Source organism: Lissotriton helveticus, chromosome 3_1, assembly GCF_964261635.1.
Source record: "Lissotriton helveticus chromosome 3_1, aLisHel1.1, whole genome shotgun sequence".
Classification (NCBI taxonomy): domain Eukaryota; kingdom Metazoa; phylum Chordata; class Amphibia; order Caudata; family Salamandridae; genus Lissotriton; species Lissotriton helveticus.
The window spans coordinates 2,111,185,807-2,111,210,435 of NC_136061.1; the positions used below are offsets into that span (position 1 = coordinate 2,111,185,807).

Consider the following 24,629-nt stretch of genomic DNA (forward strand, 5'->3'; position numbering starts at 1 on the left):
TATATTGCTCTTGCGATCTGTAAATAGTCATTAAATAATATCTGATTATACTCTTTCCTCATTTGGCAGCTTCCTAACCATAAAGTAGCAATTTTTTGAAAAGAGCTGTTTTTGTTGCTTGTTAAAAGCATAGACGCACCTAAATGTAAAGCCTATCAGAAAAGGCACACTTCCACCATGTGTGATTTCGTTTCACACTTTATTAATCGGTAGTTTAGGATATCTCTAATAATACCTGACTAAACCTATGAAGGTCTTTTTCATTTTTTCGCTACAGACATCTGACTCGAGCTTTATTCACAATTATGGACTCTTTGCACTGGGTCATAAACCCCATTGTTGCAGGAAGAAAGATTTGTAGCATTTTTGAAGATACATTTTCCATTGAGATTGTGGGCATAAATGGCCATAATAGCTCTCGTCCTGGTTTAATACATTATTCTTTAATAGAAAGAGATGGTTTTAAAAAGTGGGACAAGTTGTTTACCTTAGTTAACGCTGCGGTTAGAGTATACACCAGAAACAGCATTAATGATGGCAAGTAACCTGTTCTCATTCTGTACCTCTCTTGATAATGTTGTTGGTTGCTTTGCTGTTTCTACCTTCCGATCATCTTGTAAAGCGCTCCAATACCCTCACAGGTCATATATGCACTATATAAAACCTTATAAATAAATGGATACTTCTCACCGCAGATTAATCACCTTGGATACCAAATCAGTACCTCCACCTCCACAAGCTGTAGGGTCGGTGAAGTGGGCTCCAGGCACAAAGACTTGCAGGACCGAACAACCAAAATGACCTTCACACCAAACCTGTCCGTGAAGGCAGTTGTGCTTTGCTGAGGTAGGACACCATCCAGTACCCCAAATCCACAGCAGCCATGTGTGAGCATTTTGGATTTTTCCTTTTGCAGGCAGCCATTCAGAGGTCAAAGGTCCCATGTAGATCTACGGCCTCATATGGTGGAGCAATAAGAAAGGGAGGGACATAGCCATGCTAAATTCTTTGTATGGCCCACCTGTTGGACATGATAGCTCATCACACTGGCAGGAAATACTGAATCCTGCCCAATCACCTCGCCCTCCCACCCCCTCACAGGATGGGTCTGCAACGCTAAGGACACACTAAAGCATCTTACTGCTGCATCATTGGGATAAGACTGGTAGAACTGTGCTCCTGTTGGCCTGGACGTTGCCTGTCAGACCAATGCCCTGGCATCAAAATAACTGAGGTGACTGCTGCATTTGTTGGGACAACTGTGGGTGTCTATACCCCATTCCCTTGGACTAGCTTCTGAATGTTCTGAAATTAAGTGGACACTGCTTGCCAGGGTTCTGTAGACCAAGGGAAAGTGCTGTCACTCTAATGCCATTGCAATCTTCCGTGGCAGAATCTGCTTCTTCACCAAAAATATGTAACTCATCAAGGGGCAAATCCATGAGAAAGGCTTTCACATCTCCAGAAAATCGTGTGGAGAACATCCACTGTAGAGGTGGGCCACAACACTGGTGCCAGCTGCCCTTTCTAGGCAACCAGTAATAAATAGGCCTGCACAAATTTTATATTTGGCCACATGCTGACCATCATGAATTGTTTGAGTCAGAGAGGCCCTATGGCCATCCGGGACCACCAGCAAGACCTTGCTGGCCATGTCGTAGAGGCATGCGTGCAGCTACCTAACAAACAGTCTGCATTGACCAGTCTCAGTGAAAAGAGTATTTATTTTGCAAATACTTCAGTCCCCTTGTGCTAGAGTCGTTCTGAATGATTTGCGGTTCACCTTGCTGCTTGAAGGCTGTACCACCAGGTTATCTGGGGTAGTGTGTTTAGTGAGAAAATCAGGATTGCCAGGTGCTGGCCACCTGCCTCGTCCCTTGTGAGCAGGAAAACGGACTTTGACTAAGTCCCCATGGGGGTATTAGTGAGGGCCTTGTTAATGGAAAGCAAGGACTCAGATGTGGGTAGCCCAGGATAAAAAAATGTCATAAGGAGGTTAGTCTTGGTCTCGACTCAAGACGGAAGCAGTTGTAGGCCCTCAGCTTCCCATGGGGCCACTACTCTTCTATTCGTGGTCCAAGTGGTGAATCCAACCCTGTATCAAAAGAGGTATCAAGCCCCCTGGCTTGTAAGCCATGTAAGTCCATGTAAACATTTGTATTGTCATATTGAGGACGAAGATCAGCAGCCGCCTCCCTACCACTTCCATCTTCCTCTGGTGGTGTACCTTGTTCAGAGTCAGAGCCAAAAGAGGGCCAGAAAGATAACGGAACCTCTACTGGTGTGTCCGCCCTGGTAGAGGCATCAGTACAGAATCAGGCTGTACTATCTCATTTGTTGGAGACATTTTCGGGATGCAACTTATGTTCTTGCTACATGTTCCTCTTGTTTGGTTTTGCTCTTATTGTAAAGGTGTTGGTTCACTACAAATGTTTAGGATGTTTACTTGCTTAGTGACTAATCTTATCCTTTTTCTGATGTACAGCGCTCTGATACCCTTTTTCGGGTCATGTTTGCGCTTTGTAAAACTTTTCAAATAAAAATAAATAAATAAATTGCAACTGGTTCCACTTTAGAAATTTTATAGCACAACACCTAGTCAAGATTGGGCAGAAGTTGGTTTGGAGTTGAACATTGAAATTAGCACAAGATCCACTTCTAGCATCTGTATTGCCATTGATGCAGAACTGCCCAATGCAGGTCCTAAAACTAGAGTTATACATATGTATCAAGGTTTTTACATGACCAGGGAACAGGTCCTAAGGGGTCGTACAGTACTGCGGAGGGACCTGCTGTCACAAACTGACTGGAGGCCACTGTGGTTTCTTAAGTAACAAAGGCACACAAGAGCAAGCCTACAGTACATCCCCTTTGAAGACCGAAATTGGCTGTAGTGTCGCTGTTAACCTGGGAAACTCAGGGCGCACTTGGATCAGTGAGAAAATCTGCTCGGAAATCTGGGATACCGAGGAAGACAGACTTGTCATTGTGACTCCATTGCATCCTCTACTTGAATATGGAGTGGGGGAATGGGGTTGAGTCCTGCCTCACTTTTTATGTTTTTGCTTGGAATTCAATTTAGACATACTGGAGGACTTTGACCAAAAGGTTTACTTCTCGCTGGAATGGCCCCAGGAGTGAAAACAAGTCTGTGCTCTCAACCTAGAGCAGGAGTACCAAAAGGGTCTCGACTTTTTCTTATGTTCTGTGATGTTACAGCTTCACTTCTCAGTCCCGGATCTCGCCTTCGAGTGTGTACGGGCATACTTTTCACATTACTTCGAATGGTGTCATCAGTTCAAACATCAGAGACACGCCTCATGCAGGTCTCTGACCAACATTTGTTGTCTACAGCAAGGGCATGGTTTGAAACCTGTAGTTTTAGTAGAGGACATCTTTCCCTAGCACACAAATGTGCACGGACGAATTTTCAAGCAGAGTTTGGGATCCGCACTGAAAGGTGTGTAAAGAAGGAACTGATGTCAGCCCACAGAGGTGGTGCTTATATGCGGTAACACCCAGCAGCGAGTGGGTGCAAAGCAGGCAAAGTTTCTGTATCCAGTCTGGTACCTTGGGAGTATTCTAAGCCGAGCGGTTAGTAGTAGCCATAAAATTAGCCAGAAAGCCAGAAAATTAAATATAAACTGTTTTCTACTGACAGCAGAATTAAGCTTTAGTAAAAGCAGTTGGAAATGAAAATTGTATTCGAGTGAGATGCAGACATATTTTGTCATCAATTTGAAGTTTCCTCAGTTACTAGGTCTGGCGTTCACAACTGTTCACCACCTCAATATATCTCAAGCTAGTTTTTACCTTCGATAAAAAGTAGCAGACCCTCCTCAACCGCTTCTTATAGAATGTTATTCACATTCCAAATAAAACCACTAGGCATCTCAAGTACGCATGTGTGCGTAAATACACATGTTTAAAATAACTATATGGAAATTAGCAAAATGTATTACATACTTAGCAAACATTTTTGCATCAATGCATTTTCCAGTTTAAAATAAGTAATTACATTATAAACAATGTGCCCTACACTAGTTTTCCATTTTAAAATCATTTTAGAAAAAAATGATTGTCTGTATCTCATTACATTTTACGTGTAACAATATAAAATGAGTACAGATATGTTAAAACAAGTGAACCTACTTCCATGTTTCATGTTGCCTTCTGTAATCCTTTATAACCAAGTGTCAGACCTTCTGATCCATTTTTCCATGAATATTGGCATCAATCACTACTTCGAAAATGAAAATAGTAGTCATAACTTGCCTTCTCAAAATGTGCATTGTGTGTTTGCTGTGCTGTTTGTATGTGTTTGTATATGTATTGTGTTTTTGTGAGTGTCTGAAGCTGTTGCAATTCATTCCTACCATATCTGCTTAACAATGCTACTAACATGACAACTGTTTCACTGGTTATGTTGTAATGGTGATGGGAATAGCTACTTTGTGAAGTCTGTTAAAGAAATCACCCAGCAAGCATTCTAGCCGCTGCGGCTGGCGAATATTCTCAAGAATGAAGAGTTAAAGAGAAATCGAGGTGTATTATAAAGGTGGTGTATTTTACATAATTCTTCATTTTTCAAATATTTGGTAGCAGGATTTTCCTATTTGTAGATTTTTTTCTTTTAAAGCTGGAATTTCAGTGTTCTTTACAATTGCAGTACATTGTATTAATCTGTTGAGTCCTCCATAAAAACTGCTCATGACTTGCTGCTGTCTCATTTGACAAGGCAGTAGCTGTGATATCTAAAGAACAGCATGTTTTTCTTAATTTTAAGAAGAATGTTACCTTTTGTAGGTTTAAGTGTAAGTACACTTGTTACATAAGTGTGTGTGGAAAAAAAGTGGTAGATCAAATGTAGCTCTATGTAAATTGCAAATAGTTTCCATTGGCATCTTCAGTTTTCGTTAATGTAGACCTAGTTGCCACTATAATTAATCTGGGCACCCAGGTTAATGAATCTTGGTATAAATCTCGAATAAATCACTGTGGCAGTGCTGTATATTGTACTGTGTGTCATTAATTAATACTTGGTTTCAGCAGTGACTCATCTGGTGCACTTTATCCTTTAATAAATACAGGGATGTGAAGCCCCGGAAGAGCCTTATTATCAAGTGGAAATTGTGCTCTCTTGAGACTTGCTAACCATATATATTTAGTCAGCCGTGATTTCTCAGTTCAAGTACTAATGTACCAACAAGTGGCCTTCATTCTAGATTTCCATCAAACTGTATTGGATTAGTAATATAATCTTCTCTGCTCTTAATACTATTTTTTTTTTTTTTTTTTTGGTTGACTATCTCATACTATCGCCAAGATATTGTATTTAACAAACTTTACTTTCCATATCTGTCACCCCTTCTTTCCTTTTCTATTTGAGGTTTAAGAAGACCGAGAGGAATAGTGTACTGGATTTGCCTGTTAGTTCAAATACCCGGATTTAGGGGAGTTTTAGTGGAAAGCTGATGTTGGACACCTACCTGTAGAGTTTGAATTTCAGCCTCTTTCAGCTGCTCCAGTTTTAAGCTCATTAGACAAATCCCAGCTCAAAATAAAAATAATTAAATATAATTTTAGTTACGTGTCCAGGATCAAATTACTCTAGCTTACGTGCTAGGTAGTTTTAGATTTTTATTTGTACTCAGGAAATGTGTCTAGGTAGCTGGAATTTCAGTGCCCCAGTTCAACTTCGTCTCACCAGCCTGGTTTCAGCTTAATTACTGTTTCATTTGTAGGCCTATAATATATGTTGATTTCCTTTTATGGTTCTCCGCAAGATTGTTGTATGTGTTGTGTTTACCAAGAAGCAAAGATTATCAGTTAAAGCACAGGGTTTTTGACACGAGACAAAATTGCTGAACATAATAATCCAGGGTACAACAGTGGCTTTTAAGTCTTAATTCTGGAGTTTGAAATTGTGCTTGATGTCCTAGCACTTGGGCATCACCATAACTAGGTCACTGTGATTGATTTGCAAGGTTTGTGGATGAATTAGGCCATTTTCATGCAGGAGGACCTGGATATGAGAGGTACTGAATATAACTTTTTCTCAACATATTTTAGAGGTTAGAAGGATAATGGCACAGATAGGTGCCTAATTATAACACCCATACAAACTGGAGCTTTATCATCAGCAAAAAATAAAACAGTGGCTTCTTAAGGATCTCCTTATTTGCTGGCTGAGCATAAAACCTACTTTCACGAACAACTGCATGGCCCAGTTTAACAAGCACCAGCTTTTAAACAGATAAGTAATAAAATAATTGCTTTCCATGCATATACATTTAATACATTATTCATTTAACATTTATGAACAGAAACGTGCCTTCGACTTAAGACTGGCTGACAGAGTACCACCTGGCCTTGCTTCAGGACGAAGTCAGGACTCTGTTGGCCTAGGGAGCCATAGAGAGGGATCAGGTGCCAAAAATAGACTTTGGTTGCTATTCCTGCTACTTTCTAGTCCTCAAAATGGACATGGGCCTTCGTCCTACTCTAGATCTGTGAGCTCTCAACTAATTTCTCAAAAGGGAAAAGTTCAAAATGCTCACTTTGGCTCAGGTCTTGTCTGCCCTAGACCCTGGAGCCTGGATGTTAGCTTTGGACTTGCAGGACGCCTATTTTCACATTCCCGCCTTGCCTGCCCATCTGCACTAGCTTTGGTTCACGGTATCCCATGAGCACTTTCAGTTTACAGTGCTCCCCTTTCACCTTACCAGCGCCCCTTCGGTGTTCACTAAGGTGATGGTGGTAGTCACAGCTCCTCTGCGCAGATCAAGGGTGCCGATCTTCCCCTATCTCGACGACTGGCTGATGAAGGCAAGCTTGCCTCAGACTGTCCACTCCCACCTCCATACTACGGCGAATCTCCTGCTTTCGCTGGGGTTTGCTATCATCTTGCCGAAGTCACACCGGACTCCCTCTCAGACGCTCCTTTTCATCAGAGTGGTTCTGAACACAATGCAGTTTCGGGTCTATCCTCCCGAGTGGTGAGTCCAGGATATTCATGCTATGATACCGATGTTTCAGCCTCCATCCTGGATTTTGGTCAGACTGACTCTGAGGCTGCAGGGCCTCTTGGCCTCCTGCAATTTGCTAGTGACACCTGGCAAAGGGCATATGTGGGCAGTGCAGTGGGACCTGAGGTTCCAGTGGGCGCAGCATCAGGGGAATCTCTCCGACACAGTCCAGATCTCGGAGGGAACTGACTAGGATCTGCAGTGGTGACTGACCAACCACGATAGGGTCAAAGGCAGACACCTCTCCCTTCTCCTACCAGAACACACAGTAGTAACAGATGCATCACTCTGGGAACTGTGCGGCGATCTGTGAGAGGTAAAGATCAGAGGACTCTGGTCTTCTTCAGAATCCAGCCTCTACATCAACTTCCTTGAGCTCCGAGCTCTGCGCTGAGCATAGAAAGCTTTTTTTCCTTCCATCAAGGGGAAGCTAGTACAGGTTTTCATGGACAACACTACCACCATGTGGTACTGCTTAAACGGGGCGTGGTGGGGCCCTGGACTTTTTGTCAAGAGGCCCTTTGTCTCTGAACATGACTGGAACAGCAGGCTATATCCCTGGGGGTTCAACACCTGGAAGAACCCCTAGTGGATCACGAATGGTGTCTCCATCCAGAGGTGGTGCAAGGTCTCTTTTATAAGTGGGGAGAGCCTTGGTTAGTTCTGTTTGCTTCCGCTGAGAAAGCACAATGTAGACAGTTTTGCGTGCTGGAGTTTCCAAGGCAGCATTCCCTCTGTACAAGTCTGCAATTGCGCTACTTCCGTCCAGGGATAACAAGACGGGCCTGGCGTGGGAACAAGACTTAGGACAACCCATAACTGATGAACATTGTCGTTATTGTTGCGAACAAACACGCAAGGTCTCCTTCAATCATAAACATAAAATATTACATTTTAAATACCTACGGCAGTCATATATCACACCAGCAAGAGTGCACCGCATAGACCCTGCACGCCCCCATAACTGCCCTCGTTGCAACACCGCGATGGCATACTTCGCACAAATGACATGGACCTGCGGAGGGATAGCTCAATACTGGTTAGGGGTGTTTAATGAATTGTCATGAATGGTAGAAATGCCCATCCCACATACTCTCTCAATGGTATTACTGGGATATGTTAAGACCCTCCTCAAGTCCACCCACAGCTTCTGTGCATTAGCGCTGCTGTTAGCAAAGAGAGAAGTAGTGCTGAAATGGGGGAGCAAGTATTCACCAAAGTTAAAGGATTGGCTATTTAGCATGTCCTACTATAATACCAATAGTGACTTGTATGCACAGTTGCAACCTCCGAAGTCAAGATAACTAGACATATGGCAACCATATAAATCCTACCTATTAGTACAAACATCTGTGGACTCTCAGACAGATCAAGCTCCATTAGTGGAAAACCCTACAGTGGGAGGAGAAGGGAATAGCTGAGGCGCAAGGGGGATTTGGAATGGCGCTTGATGTTGTCTTTTTTCTCTATCCAGGACGTTATAAACTGCATATTGTATTAATTGTAATGCATGTATATGAACCAACTAAATGCTGTTTGTTTTTGTGGAAAATAGAAATAAAGATTTTTTTTTAAAAAGGCGGCACTCCCTCAGCATTGCTTTTCGTCTCAGGCTTCTTTTATGTCTTTCCACCAATACCAGTCCTGTCCAAATTGCTCAAGAGGATCATGAGTGAGCAAGCCCAAGTCATTCTTATGGCTCTGACTAGGCTTGGAGAGTCTGGTATCCCGAGCTTCTCCAACTGAGCTTCGATACGCCAATCAGACTGCTCCTTCGGGAGAATTTTCTGTCAAAGCAGCAGTGGAGGGTCCTCCATCCGGACCTGTCTACTGTATGCCTGCTTGTGTGGAGATTGAGCGATGGCAGTTGATAGCATTCAATCTTCCTCCCAAAGTCTGTGATGTGATTTTATCAGCCAGTAGTCCCTATACCCAGTCTGTGTACATCTGCCGGTGGCAGAAATTTGGAATATATTGTACGGCATGGTCTAATCGTCCTCTTTCTGCTTCCCTCTCTCAAGTCCTTCTCTTTATTTTGCCCCTTGCCCAACATGACTCTGCTCTGGGCACTCTCAAAGGATACCTTTCAGCCCTGTTTTCTTCAAGCTGCCAGGTCCACCCTCCTTATTTAAATCCCCTATTGTAAATATGTTTCTTAAGGGACATGTACATATGTTCCCACCTGCCCATTCATCATGCCTCTGTGGGACCTTAATTTGGTACTCACTTTCCTGATGTGCACTCTATTCTAACCACTGCACAACTGCCCCATCCAGCTGCTTAACATCAAAACAGCCTTTTCAGTGGCAATAACTTCTGCCATGAGGTTGATCGAATTGCAGGCTCTGTCATCCAAGCCTCCTTACCTGACTATCTTCCCGATTACGTTGGTGCTTTGCACTAGTGCTTCTTTATTACTGAAAGTGGTAACAACTTCCCACATGCAGCAATCAGTCACATTCACACTTGCGATGTTCCGCGGCACCTCTCTTAAGAGAAGCAGCGACTCCAACGCCTGGATCCAAAAAGAGTGTTGTTGTTCTACCTTGACCGCACTAAAGATTTCCGGGTGGATGGCCAACTCTTCATGGAGTATGTTGGATCAAAGAAAGGTTAGGTGGTGTGGAAGAGGACTATCTGTCCATGGGTCGTCCTCTGCATCAAAATGTGCTGCACTGTGGCCATGAAACAGAGCCCTGAAGGCTTAAGAGCTCATTCCACCAGAACTAAGGCTGCGATCAGAATGTTGCAGAGGGGTGTTCCTGTCCTTGACATTTGTCAGGCAGCTACATGCGCATCACTGCACATGTTCTATGAGCACTATTGCCTGGACAGCCAAGTCTGCAGGAATGCCCTTTTTGGTGCTGTGTCCTGCAGGACATCCTCATGTGAAATAAGTCTGCAGGCCCACCTCCTGGGAGGTATTGCTTGGCTATCTATTCTAAGGTAAGGAATCTGTGGCTAGAAGTCTCTATCAGATGAACAAGTTACTTACCTTCCATAACACCTTATCTGGTAGAGACATGATATAGCTGCAGATTCCTCACCGACACCCCCATCCTTGCCGCAACGCAGACAGGTTTTTAGGGTAAGGGCTGATGCCTTTCAGGGACCTAGTTGTTCTAAAAGATATACAGGTGTCTTACAGTGTTACATTGTGATATACTAGAGTGGTGTTTGATACAGGATTTTGCCTTGAAACCTTACGAGATTGGAGTACATCTTGTGTATGGTATACACATGTATATAACTCTAAAAATGTGTTTTTAATGAACACCACTGTCAAAGAACGAACAGGAGAATAATTATAAGAGGGTTAAGCTTTATTTATCCTTATATGGAGGAGCGGGCAGATTCCAGTTTTATTCGTATGGTAGATCAAGAACCAATGGATAGTGTAATACACACTCATTTAAGGTGGCCGACAACTTGCCTATTTGGTATTTGTTAGCCTGCCTGGGGCGCCACAGGCTCAGACACGTAGTCAGTTGACCATAGACATGACTACATTGCAGGCACACGCTATATATAGAGAAGCCAATATGGTCCCAGGGAGATGAAATCTGGAGTTCTCTCCATGACAAGAAACGATAAGGAAGGACGTGCATACTTTTTACTTTATTTGTATGGCGTCTCATTTTTAATGCATGGGAGACGTGTTTGTGGTTTACTGCTTGCCATGTAATATATTGCTTGGACTCCGACTGCTGATTGCGTGAGGAGGAGTGTTAATACATATTTGTATTTGCCAGAAGCATAGGTACATTATATTGACTTACAGGGTTTTGAGACTGGGTTCTCTTACCTCAGAAGGAGGCAAGGGCATCGGAAGATATAAATATCCAGCCACAGTAGACTGACCAATACGTGATAAAGTACTTGCCGGGTCAGCTGCAGTGACACTGGGAACGTATAGGGTTCATAGTTTTGTCTCCAGGCTCGTGGATAGTATTTTATTATTGCGGTGTCCCCCACTGGCAAAGCAAATGCTAGAGGCGGACATGCCAGGTATTGATTCAATGACTTCGCAATTACTGTAGATAAGCTGATGAATTTTGTGCAATGCAGTGTATTGGAACGTAACATTTGTTCCCACCTATTGGGAATATGGTTTACTCATCACGTCTTGTGAATTCTTTTCTCCTTCTCTAAACGCAGGATTTACTACCACTAATTTCATGTGTTGCAATGCTTTTAAATATTCTACTATTGATGTGGTAGTATCACACGAGTTTTAGGTAAGAGTAATAGAGGTTAGTGGAGAGCGAAGGCTGGGACGGAGAGAGCTCATACTAATGACTCATGGATTATGTATATCAGGGCTTCTTAAACATGTGGTTTGTGTGGGGTTGATCACTTTCTGCTAACATTACTGGACACATGATACGAGGTGAATGATTATCTCGGGAGTATGTTTTTTTTTTTCTTTAAATAGTTTTTTTTGTCTTAATCTTTTTTCTTTTCATGTGGGAGTTATTTTAAATACAGGACAACTCAATGAAGAGTCACACTATTCCTCTATTCAGGCCTCCTAATAATTGGGAGAAGAAATATATGATGTGACATGTTCATAATTCGACACTGAGGTTTAGGATGTCACAGTTTATACTGATATTTGTACGAGTTGATATGTTTTGTTTGTTTGTAGCCCTGAAGAAGTCACTTGTGATTGTAACCATGAGACAAAACATGTGTTGGCTACTTATATGAACACTCGGATGTATCAGAACTTTGGATTCATAGGCTTCTTGAAGAATGAAATAAAGAACATTGCGTACCAAGGATTTCCAGAGAATGCACTATTATTGAGTGATGGGTATTAGGTTTCCTGAGTTTCATTATTCCCCTGTCTGCGATTCTGCAGGATTAAATATCTTGGCACCTCATCTGGCTCTTTAGAACGTTTCACCTTATCAGGAAAAAAAGGGGAAACATTCAGGTGTGATCCCAAATGTCTCCAAACATGTTCCAGAGAGGAAATTAATAAGAGGATGTACCCCTATATCGGTTCTGAAGCTTCTGTTGCTGGGTTTCCTTCCTCATTCTTCTCTCCATCATACATTGAGTCAATACTCATGATATAAACTACTTCTGCTTCCTTTTGGGTAAACGAAAATACCTTGTACTCTTTGACCACCCTGAGTGAAACTGGAAACAGAATCAATGGGCTCCCCTTTTTATTGATTTATTCCTGCATTCTTCTGTCTCCCACCTTCTCTGGTTTGTCAGTCTCGGGACTGGAAACAGGCAAATCCCTCTCCCTCTGTAAAATAGCTTCCCCTCTTTAGATGCTTATTTGAAAATCATTTTCTGTGTCTCCTCATCACTGATTGTCTGAGAATCATGTCACCAATTATTAACCTGTGTTTCGGGGTCCCCCATGGGAAGTGAAAACTTTTATGCAGTTTGGTCAATTTCATCTCCAAATCCAGAGTTACTTACTAATGTAGAAAAGCCTCAAACTCAGGGACAACATTCGTCAAACGGGTTATCCTAGCAATTTTACTATCCAAGATCTACTTCAGTGATCTAGGTGTTCCACCAGTCCTTTCAGGTTGACCGTCACTGGGAGTACATTTTCTTGGAATGTGCTTTCATCTGTTGGTTAAAGACTTCTTTCATCTGCTATCTCTTTTCTGCAGGCAATGCCGTAGATGCTGTGCCTGTCAGTCTTAACTTAGCCCAATTTTATTTTGAGGATTGCCATTCTTTTTTTTTCCCCCATGGCGTCTAGTTTGACATGAATCTTTTCTATTGAGTTAATTAAACATCTTTCTTCTTTAGATAAAGACTTGACAGTTGCCTACTCTCTCTTCAGGCAAGGTCTCAGATTGATGAGTAGTTCTAAGGAAATTATAGACTACTTGAGTGGTCCCCCTTGCCTGTTTCTATGTGCGAATCCGGGTCCCAGCTAGAGAATCTCTCTCTGAGTAACCCATCATGTGTACCTCACTAAAGACTGCTTTTCATAATGGTGCCTTTAGCATTGTGGGTTATGTTGTGTAGGGTGTGTAGGGGTCTACGGTTTCAGTCCCACTCCTTCCACTGTTTGTGTGCTTTGTTTCCTCTGCCTTATAGCTCTCCCTTTTGAGGCACTACTGTGCTCGCTAAGTTAAGGGAAACAGCTCCTGTTGCTGATGCTTGGAGAGCACTACTCTTAACCTCATAAACTCCTGTCACTTCCCCCAGTCTGTTTAAGGCTGCTCTGGAAGTGTCATGGCACATCCATGTTACTTTCTAATTGATCCTGTGTTCTGCAGTTCCACGGATGCTATGCTGGCACTAACAAGCCATCCCATCTTTACTCTGGGGACCACCCAAGCAACAGCATCCACCTCGCTCACCAGTCTGTGCTCTTCAACTGGTAGTTTGGTGCTGCCAGTGTGGTATCCGAGTCTCCGTTGGTTTCTGTAGCTGATAGCAATACAGAAGATCGCTTTGACTTGGGGATTAGAATAACACCAATTTCAGGAGCTGCTTGCAAAGCAGTGGACGGATGCCACCATAACACTTAGCACCAAGACCTTTCCAAGACTTTGTTTTTCAGATGTAAAATCGAGGTTTATAGCTAGTATTCTTTAAATGGTGCAGTTTAGTCTCTGTGTACATCCTGTTCATTCAAGTTGCTTTGAACACACAGGTCTTTCTCAGTCACAGGAAAGGAGTAGTATGGGCATTGAAAGTGGGCTGTGAATCAGCATGTTAGGCATTATAGTCTGAGGCCGATTTCTATATTATTAGGCACCGAATGGCTTACTGGCCTTACTTCCTGCTTTTCCTTGCCTCATTGATGCAGGCCAGAGCGGTCTATCAGTAGCTTACTGAATAACTTCTCCGCTATGCCACAGTGGCTAGGTCTAAGGCTTCCAGTCTTCAGGCCTTACAGAGAGTTCTGCTAGAAGATGTAACTGTTTGCCCTCCACCAAGACAATATGTAGTGCCTGGGGTCATAAAAGGACTCTGCAGCTGGTTACTCGTGTGACTACATGCACCTGATGGTCATCAGGAACTAGCTATTTTGCCTATGGCCTTTCGGGAGACTTTGAGTCAATCTCCCTCTCCAAATGGTAAGTCACCTTCCAGGATGTATTCTCTTAAGTTATCTTGCCACAAAAAGGTCAAAAGGGCCATAGGTACTAGGGGGCACATGCATCAAGCAATTTTGCGATCGCAAACAGTGTGATTCGCAAAAATTGACCATTTGCGATCACAAAATGGCCTTTTGCTATGCATGAAAGTTTTTGGCATCTCCATCCAGAGGTGGTGCAAGGTGTCTTTCAGAAGTGGCGAGAGCCATGGTTAGATCTGTTTGCTTCCACTGAAAAAGCACAATGTGAACAGTTTTGAGTGCTGGAGTTTCCAAGGCAGCACTCCCTCTGTACAATATCTTGCGATTACCTAAATTGCAAATGCAAATAGGGTATCGCAATTTCTCTAATGCACATGCAAGAAGCCTTGCCTAAATGCGAACTGTGCATTCACGAAACGCTAATTAACATCAATTTGAAGTTGAAGTTAACAGAATCACAGGAACAGAGGCCCCCATGGGGAGTAGTCCGGAGGGTTCCTGTGTCATCCTGAACAGATCCAGCATCATTAGCCTGCCTGCATGGGAGTCATCTGAAGGACCATGAAACTCTGGTCTTGACTTTGTTGACCTAGAGGGTTTCACTCAACGCAGAGAAATAGTCTGCCATCAGGGACCAGAATTTGGACTTCAAATGGTACAGAGAAGTGACTGCTTCCTGGAAAAAGAGAAAGACTTCTAGAGGCACATTCATGAAACTTAATTTTTGCTTTTAACAAATAGCAATTTTTAAGAAATTGTTATTTTGTAATCGCAAAATGCAATGCTTCAAAACAGGGTGCAAATAGCGATTCTCTAATTGCGATTCCTTAAGAATCGCAATCTCAATTTGGGAATCGCTGTTTGCTATTGCAAGTCCATTCTTTTCTATGGGCCTCAAGGCCCGTAGGTGGGAATGGTCATGCATTGCCTAAATTGCGATTACCTAATTGGTAATAGCACATTAGGTAGGTAATGCAGTGGCAAGAGTGCCCAGGGGCACCTGGAATGTGCATGGTCTGGGCGATAAGATAAAAAGGGGCTTGGTGCTACAGTATTTGAGGCGAAATGCACCAGCGGTGGCCCTGTTACAGGAGACGCACTTGATGGGTTCAGCGTGTAGGGTCATGGATCGCTGGGGATACAAAATGGTAGTACACTCTGAGTTTTTGTCTGGCTCTAGGGGCGTGAGCATTTTGGTGCGTAAACAATTCCCATTGATCATACATCACACTTGGACGGATGACCAGGGGCGGTTTGCTGCCATAACATGTCAGTGGGAAGGGAGGTGCTTTAATATTGTATTGGTGTACATTCCCCCTGCCCTCCAGGCTGTGACCTTCCCGGCGCTCAGCGCCTTTATACTGGGTCTACCGGAGGGGGAGCTGCTTCTAGGGGCTTATTTTAATACAGTGGTGGATGGCACTAGGGACCGCAACCCCCCCAGGAAAGACGTAACGAGCAGTTCCCACATGGAGGGATTTATAGACGCCCTGGGTCTCACGGATGCATGGAGGTATAGACATCCCACCTCACAGCACTACACTTTCCTGTCAGGGGTGCACCACAGCCTCTCCCGCATAGACTACTTCCTAATTTCCGCTGACATCCTCCCCAATTTGGCGGACACTGAGATTCGTCCCCATGGCATTTCTGACCATTCACCTGTCTCTTTAACCTACACGATACATACTAGGGCGCGGAAGCGCATATACGCCATCTACCCTGGAGATTTATATGTCCCCAAGATACGAAAGGATATTGTTGGGCCACAAGATATTACTTCCAAGAGAATGTGTCCTCGGTGCAATCCCACAGTATTTTGTGGGAATCGTACAAAACAGTGGTAAGGGGGCAGGCTATTGCCTCCATAACAGGCCATAGACGTGCAGTGCAGGGCGAGTTAGATACCTTGGAAGCCGACCTGGCCGAGGCTAATGATCGACATGCTGAAAATCCCTCCCCAGCGACATCACAGGCCTTACGCCTTAAATAATGCGAGCTTAGAGAACACCAACGTGAACTGGTTAGGACGCAGGTGCAAGCTACCCGTCACAAGATATATGAAGTAGGGGATACGGCAGGCAAGCTTTTAGCATGGCTGGACAGGAAGGAAAGAGCGCAGAGAACGATAGCACACCTCCGTACTCCATCAGGTGATATAGTGACCACTCGGCAGGACAAAGTGGATAAACTAGCCGGGTACTTTGAGCAGGTATATACCTCATGCTCACGCATGACGACAGAAGAGGCTCAGACCTACATCAAGGATATCAAAATGCCTACCTTATCGACAGAGGCGGCTCTCACTGGAAGCCGACCTCACGATTGAGGAGCTGCAGGCTGCCATCTACTCCATGCAGTCGGGAAAGGAGGTGGCACCTAATGGATTACCCATCATCTGATCTAGCTGCCCTGCCTCTCTTAAAAATGTTCTCGGACAGTTCGAAGGCAGGGGAGCTACCACGCGATCAACGCATGGCCACCATAGTAACGGTCCGAAGCCTGGTAAACACCCTGACGACTGTTCCTCATACCGACCAATATCAAGTTCAAGTTCATAAGTCTTTATTTCGAATAAAATTCATAAAAGACCACAAAATAAAAATATTTACAAGCTATCAACATTTTTGCATATTCCAAGGAACCCCAAATATAAAAAAAGGTTGCCCGTAGGCGACATACAAAATTTAAAAACACAAGTTAAGAAGAAGAATACAAGTTAATCAAAGCAGGGTTACACGTTCTTTGCACGTATCAGCCACATCCACCCCAGAAATTTAGCAACACAAATCACAGATTTTTCAGTGCGCATGTCGCGTAGTTTCAACAGGGCAGTGCGATTCTCTACACAATTTAAAGTTTTACAAATTGGTTTCAGCCATTTTAGTCGGGGCAACCGATATGCTGGGCACGCAAAAAATATATGGCCAATACTCTCAACCTGATCAGAGCAAAAAGGACACTTAGAGGTAGAAGACTTTGTCCATCTTGCAGTAAAGGAATTGATCGGCAACATTCCCACACGAAACTGAAAGTACAGCTTGCGGTCAAGGGCTTTGCATATCAAATCCCAAAAAGGCTCAAGGGATGGTATAATCTTATGTGATAAGAACAATCCCGTTAGGCTATTTTCTGATGAGAGTGAAACCAAAACAGATTTCTTTGCTGCCCAAAATAGCTCTTTAAACTCCACTTTGGAGGGGAACCTAGCACATTCCGGATGCAACCATAATTCAGAAAGGCCCATGGAGTCCAGAGTCTGTTTGACCTCCCGCAGCCAAGGGATTTTCATGGCACCCCACAATGATCTAATTTCACACAATTCGTGGGCAAAAAGGCTAAGCTCATGAGTAGTCCAGAGTCTTCGCCAGAAGGCGACAAGCCTGTACTGTGCCATCTCATCCAGAGGTCTACAGCCCAAATCCAAAAGCAAGGGTTTTATGAGTGTCGATTGCGGAAGCCCAACTAGACTCCGAAGGAACCTATTCTGTGCTATGGTCAATGCTGTCAAGCTTTTGTAACCCCAAATGTCCGCACCGTACAAAGTGGCTGCGTTAACCTTGGCCTCATAAATTTTTAAAGCTGGTGTAATGCGTTTTGTCAAGGTTTTTTTTTGTTCCTTTAGCAAGCAGCCAGTGAGGCGGACAAATTTTAGAATTAAAACCTCCAGCTGGGGATTCCAGTTAAGTTGATGGTCAAGAGTCACGCCTAAATAGGACATGACTTTGACCTGTTCAATAGGGACACCTTCTAATAAAAATGAACTTGTAATTTGTTTGTTTTTGTTAAAAACCATAAATTTCGTTTTATCAGCGTTAATCTGAAGGTCATTTTCAGAACAAAATTCTGCAAATCTATTTAAAGCTGCCTGGAGGCCACTCCGAGTCCTAGAGAGGAGCAGGGTATCATCAGCGAATATTAACATGGGGTACTTGGCCCCCCCCAGGGTGGGTGCATCAGTTTGAGTTTCATTAAAGAAGGCAACCACCCGATTAATAAATAGGAGGAACAGCGTGGGTGCCAACACACAACCCTGCCGAACCCCGCGTTCGACAGGGAAGTTGGCGGTTACCTGACCCTGCTTCCCCCATCTTACACGGGCAAAATTATCCTCGTGTAGACGCCTAACCAGCTCTAGAAGTTCAAGTGGAAGGCCCATAAGTCTAAGGGCATCCCATAACTTGGCCCTCGGAACCAGGTCGAAAGCCGACCTGAGATCGACAAAGGCGGCATACATGACACCTCCGCCCAAGAGGACCACCTTCCAGTATAACATGGTAAGGCGAAACACCTGGTCTAGGGTGCTAGTACCTGATCTAAACCCTGCTTGCAAGGGGGAGAGTATATTATTCTGCTCCATCCACCCCTGAATTCTAGCTAGGGCCATTCTTGATACCACTTTCTGAATAGTATCTATCAAGCTGATGGGGCGATAATTTTTCGGAGAAGTTCGATCCCCTTTCTTGTGTACCGGAAGTATTTCAGCCCCTTTCCAGGATTGTGGCACCCTAGCTCCCGCGGCAATAGAGTTTGCTAAAATTGTTATATAAGGGACCCATAATTCTATATTTAATTTAAAAAGATCTGCGGGAACAGCATCTATGCCTGGGGCTTTCCCAGACTGGACTAAGTGTAAGGCATGTTCGGTGTCAGAAAAGCAGAAGTTAAGAACATCCCCATAAACTTCTAGTGAGGTCCCCACTACAGACTCAGTAGCTAAATGAACGATGTTAGGGTCTTTAAACTGAGTGGAAAAGAATTCCACCCAATCATCAGAGGAAACATAATTTTCCGGAGTAAGTGAGTCAGAGCCCCGACCCCACCTAACCAACTCCCAAAACTTAATCTGGTTGGATGATTCACAGGCTTTAAGGAGTTCCGTCCAATATGAATCGTCCCATTCCCTTTTGGCTTCCCAAATAACGTGTTTATAGGCCTGTCGGGCTGTCCTGATTTCTGGGGTATTTCTAGATTTAACAGCAGCGATTAGTATACTATGGGCCTCTCGACAATTTTTAGTATACCAACCTTTGGGTTGCTTCACTTTCTGTTTTCTATATGGCCTAGTAAGCAGTTCTTTAATGGCCGCAAAACATGTCTCGTGAAGATCAACAATAGTGGGCTTAGCCCTGTCATCGTCAGGTGAAAATGCAAGCATCTTATCTCTGGTTTCAAGGGCAAGATTTTCTATTTGACTGACAAGCTCCTGATCTACTATGACCCTCGGCCATTGGACTCGTCTTCTATTGTCACTTAGAACCAGATCTGATGTAATGCAGGCTGTTTCAGCCTGGGGGGGTGCTAAGCCCGGGACCTTAAATACAAATAAGAGTGGATCATGATCACTCTCTGGCCTTATTTCAATTGACATGTCCACTACTGTGTCCCAGGAATCGATATTGACCAAAATATAGTCAATACGACTCACACCAAGCCCATTATTGAAAGTTGGGTTGCCCACCTTATCAGATAAGCAACGCCCGTTCACTGCACGGAACCCCCATTCCAAACAGAAACCAAGCCAGTGGAGGGCAGCCTCTGTTCCCTTAACTCCCTTAGTTATAGCCAGCGGGGGAATATTCCAGACAGAGTCATCCTCCAACCCTATATCCTCACCTAGATTCATAATGGGTTCAAATGTGCAGTTCAAGTCACCAGCCACCAAAACGAGCTGGTCACTTTTCTGCTCATTTAGGAAGGCTTCCAAGTCATTAAGGATGGGTTGTTTTTTTCCACCCTGGCAACCCCTGGCATAGATATTAATTAAAAGGATGTCCTTGCAGTTCTCCTTGCGCAATAGCAGACAAAGGAGATCGGGGTTCTTCACCTGGATTTCCTTCACACTAAAACAGAGTGAGTTTTTTACCCAAATAGTTAACCCACCTGAAGGCCTACCCCTAAGACCCTGCAAAGCAGGTATATAAAAGTTTAGAAAACCTACTCTAAACAGGGGATCAACTGACCAGGTTTCCTGGAAAACGATGATATCATGAGTGATAATGAAATCAACCCAATCATCGTTGTCCAGGCGACCCCTTAAACCTGCTATGTTCCAAGATGCCATATTTATTGGGTTAGCTGGATTACTAAAACTGGAGGTCGCAGTGTGTCCCGGAACTCCAGACTCAATCAAAATACGCTCACCATCGATGTCCACTGGAAATAATAATCCCGATGGCATCATGGTGCATTCTATACTAGGTGCTACCCGGGAAGGCAAGCTGAGATCTACTGGATGCTTAAGAGCAACCCCCCCCCCATGTCAGTCAACCTCATCCAAACAGCCAAACATGTTACAGGTAGGCACACCTTGCCATCCAGTGTTCTGTGTGGGCCCACCGTACCCAAAACCTCTAAGCCTGGGCCTTTGAATTGTCATCCAAGACCCACCCATGTCAAATTGCCGTTGAGGGGGATAAAAAAAGGTGAGGGGTCTAACAACGATTGACTGATCACCTTCGTAATGGGGCCATGAGCAAAGGTGCTGTGCAGTATTGGGATCAGCGAATGACACCACTATACAGTCACCAGTAATGTTTTTATAAGTGCGTCCAACCCATGGTACTCTTCGCACCATTAAGACCTGGCTTCTTAGGTGACTAGGTATCTGTTTGTTCTTGTTTAGCCAGTGGATGACCTTATTTTTAAGAGACCAAGGGTCCTCTTTTGTTTGATGGCCAAGAGAAGGAACGCCAGTTAATATGATGACATATGAGCTCGCCTCAGGAGGTAGATCAATATATCCACCACGAAAATTTGGTCTACTAGATTCTAACGATGGACAGTTTTTATTAATCAAGTCGTTAGAACGTTGTACAACAGGTTTTAAGCTAGGTTTTGGACGTGTTGTATTCTGTGATGTGGTAGTGTGAGCCCTCGCCTTTGGTGGAATTGTAGTTTTAGCGGGGCAAGCTTGTTGTGTGGGTTTCGGTGGTATTGGGTCCTGAGGCATAGAACAAAGGCTAAGATTAGAAGAGTTGATGGCACTATCTCCAACAATTGTGTGAGGTTTAGGCACAGGTTTGGGGTTTGTGGTGGGGGGGGGCAGGTGGGTCTGCCACAAGTGGCTGTGGCATCAAGCTCCCATCCTGTATGACCCTAGCTTCCATTTGCTTAAGACTAAAGCTAGCCAATGTAACAATAGTTTTGTCCATTTCTAACAAATGGTTTTCCATACGGGAGAGTCGTAGTTCTAGGGGAGTAAGTAACTTTTTGAGCGTGTCCCAAACTGTTTGTAAAAATTCCTCATCCCTCCTTCTGTCCCCCTCAACCTTACTCAATCTACACTTGTTTGGTACTATGTTATTGTTGACCTGGGAATTTTCCACTAAGGATTCAAACTCTACATCACTTGGGGCAAAACTAATGTCACTACCAAGTGGAGCAGGTACAACTTTATCTTTTGCATCCTCTGTCCCTAGTATACCCAATGGACGTCGATTATTAAAAAACTGGGAACGGGCAATCCTTGCCTTTTTACGAGCAAAGGTAGACCTTGCCAGAATTTTTTTCCGCTGGAGGGCAGCCTTTCTAGCGATAGCAGCTGACCTGGGCATGACAATTTTCCCCGGTGATTTTTTCCCTGCCACAAAAATGGATGGTACAGGCACCTCTGAAGCGGTTGGAATAGAAACCTTAACTTGCTTAAGAGGAGATACGGGTGGCGGGTGATGCATTTCAGCCATTGTAATCAAGGGGCGAGGGCCAGCTGGACGCTCGGGAGTTAGTGCTAAGGCCAGCTTTCCCAGGGACGATTTTTTGGAGGAAGCAATGTCCATAGACAGTTTCCGAGCAGCATCTAATTCCAAGGAAACCCTGTGCTGCATTTTATTTATTTCAGCATCAATGGCCAAGTTAGTCTTTGTGAGGAAATCGTCCAGAGTCCCACTAGGTTTTTTGAGACCCAAGGCAGTTTTGCTCCGACTACCCCGTGAGCACATTATTGACACAACAGAGGACAAGAATACACAGTGAAGTTAACACTAATAACAAAAAAGGTAATATAATGAAACCAAGGGGGGTAGCCCAGCCCAGCCCTCTTAGACCTCGAACGGCCTCAAACGGCCCGCTCTTAGCCCGGTCTTCGCCCCGGGCTGCGTCCCGCGCTGCGGGAGTTAAGTGCTGTGTTATAGGGCCGGGATGGGCAGGGGGCGGGCCAGCAGGGAGAGCGGACCGGATGCTGGTATCCCTGGTCTCGCAGGGACTCCTGGTTGACGGAGTCCCCGCACGCTCGCAGCCCCGCCGAGCCTCTTGCCCTGCCTGCCTTGCTGGTCCTCCTCCTTAGGATGCCGAGATAATGCCCCACGCACTCCTGGGCGAAGCGGCACCCGCGAAGCGGGTGCGGCAAGAAGTGGAGAGAGTCGCCTTGTCCGGTCCGGTCAGGTACGCCTGTGGGTACGCCTGTGAGTACGCCTGTGCGTACGCCTGTGCTGCGCCGGTTCAGAATGGTGTCCCAAAGAAGAAAAGGTGGTGGAAGCCTTAACAAGCTTCAGCTGGGCAGGGGGCGGGCCAGCAGGGAGAGCGGACCGGATGCTGGTATCCCTGGTCTCGCAGGGACTCCTGGTTGACGGAGTCCCCGCACGCTCGCAGCCCCGCCGAGCCTCTTGCCCTGCCTGCCTTGCTGGTCCTCCTCCTTAGGATGCCGAGATAATGCCCCACGCACTCCTGGGCGAAGCGGCACCCGCGAAGCGGGTGCGGCAAGAAGTGGAGAGAGTCGCCTTGTCCGGTCCGGTCAGGTACGCCTGTGGGTACGCCTGTGAGTACGCCTGTGCGTACGCCTGTGCTGCGCCGGTTCAGAATGGTGTCCCAAAGAAGAAAAGGTGGTGGAAGCCTTAACAAGCTTCAGCTGGGCAGGGGGCGGGCCAGCAGGGAGAGCGGACCGGATGCTGGTATCCCTGGTCTCGCAGGGACTCCTGGTTGACGGAGTCCCCGCACGCTCGCAGCCCCGCCGAGCCTCTTGCCCTGCCTGCCTTGCTGGTCCTCCTCCTTAGGATGCCGAGATAATGCCCCACGCACTCCTGGGCGAAGCGGCACCCGCGAAGCGGGTGCGGCAAGAAGTGGAGAGAGTCGCCTTGTCCGGTCCGGTCAGGTACGCCTGTGGGTACGCCTGTGAGTACGCCTGTGCGTACGCCTGTGCTGCGCCGGTTCAGAATGGTGTCCAATATCCTTACTCAATGCCGAAGCGAAGATTCTCGCAAAACTGATTGCAACATGCCTAACCCCGCATCTTGTGACCTTGGTTCACCCGGATCAGTACGGGTTTATGCCCAACAGAAACACAGCACTTAACCTCAGAAGGTTGCAGGCAGTACTCGCACGCATACCATACATTCAAGAACTTGCAGCTATCCTTTCTCCCGATGCTCGGATGGCATTCGACATGGTGGAATGGTCTTACTTATTTGCGGTCCTCCGACATCTGGGCTTCGGCACAAAATTTTGCGCATGGGTTCAGTTGCTGTACTCACACACCCTGGCGCATGTGGTGGCAAATTGGCATATCTCCAGGGACTTCCCAGTCACACGGGGCGCACGCCAGAGCTGTCCACAGTCTCCATTGCTATTTGCCCTGGCGTTGGAGCCATTAGCAGCATGGATTCGATGGGACCCCATGATTCGTGGACTTAAATGGCTGATGACCTGGGAAGACCGCATCTTGTTATATGCAGATGATGTGCTACGATACCTGACTTCCCCAAGGCACTCTATCTTGGTGCCTTTGAACATTTGTGAAATCCTCGGTCGGGTGTCAGGTTATACCATCAAATGGTCAAAATCGATTATGTTTATTCTGCGGGGCCCACCCCCACTTTTCTCAGCGGATTGCCCACTCAAAATCAAGGAAGACTCCTTTAAATATTTGGGCATTTGGGTGACACCCAAGTCGGAGGAGTTTCTCCAGAAAAATCTATTGCCCCCCCCCCCCCCCCCCGGAACGGTTTAGGCGCGATGTGGAGCACTGGCATAACCTGCCGCTGACCTTGCTGGGCAAGGCAGCCCTTTTTAAAATGATGTCACTCCCTCGGTTTTTATATGTTTTAGAGAGCACTCCATTTATTGTGCCACTAAAGTATTTCAAGATGATAGAGGCGGTTGTCTCTGGCTTGCTCTGGGGAAACAAGCCAGCGTGCATAGCGCGGGGAAAGCTGGTAAAAGGCTGGTATGACGGCGGAAAAGCTCTTCCAGATATACAGTTATACTATGGGGCAGCCCAGTTAAAAAATAATCAATCAATGTTTACATACACCTCAGACGGAACCAGCGTTCCAGGCAGATAGACAGGGGCTGGGGGAGGCAGGTATCATGTCTGCACTATACGATAAGGGTAGATCTTCCTCCCTCATTGGACCGACGGCACACACAATCCACATATGGTATGCAGCACAGATATGACTAAAATGCAAGGGTACTATCACCCAAATGACTCCACTCTGGTCGGCACGACAGCTAGGACGGCTTCGAAACAGCAAGGGATTCCAGGCGTGGGACTTGATTGGTATCTCCACAGTGAGGGATCTATGGAAGAGGGGTGA

At 45.2% G+C, this 24,629-nt stretch overlaps 1 protein-coding gene across 21 annotated transcripts in view; it reads left to right on the forward strand.

Moving 5' to 3' along the window:
• Window positions 1-24,629, forward strand: part of PPIP5K1 (diphosphoinositol pentakisphosphate kinase 1) — a 1,366,868-nt gene that overhangs the window by 1,116,801 nt on the left and 225,438 nt on the right. The window lies entirely within an intron of this gene.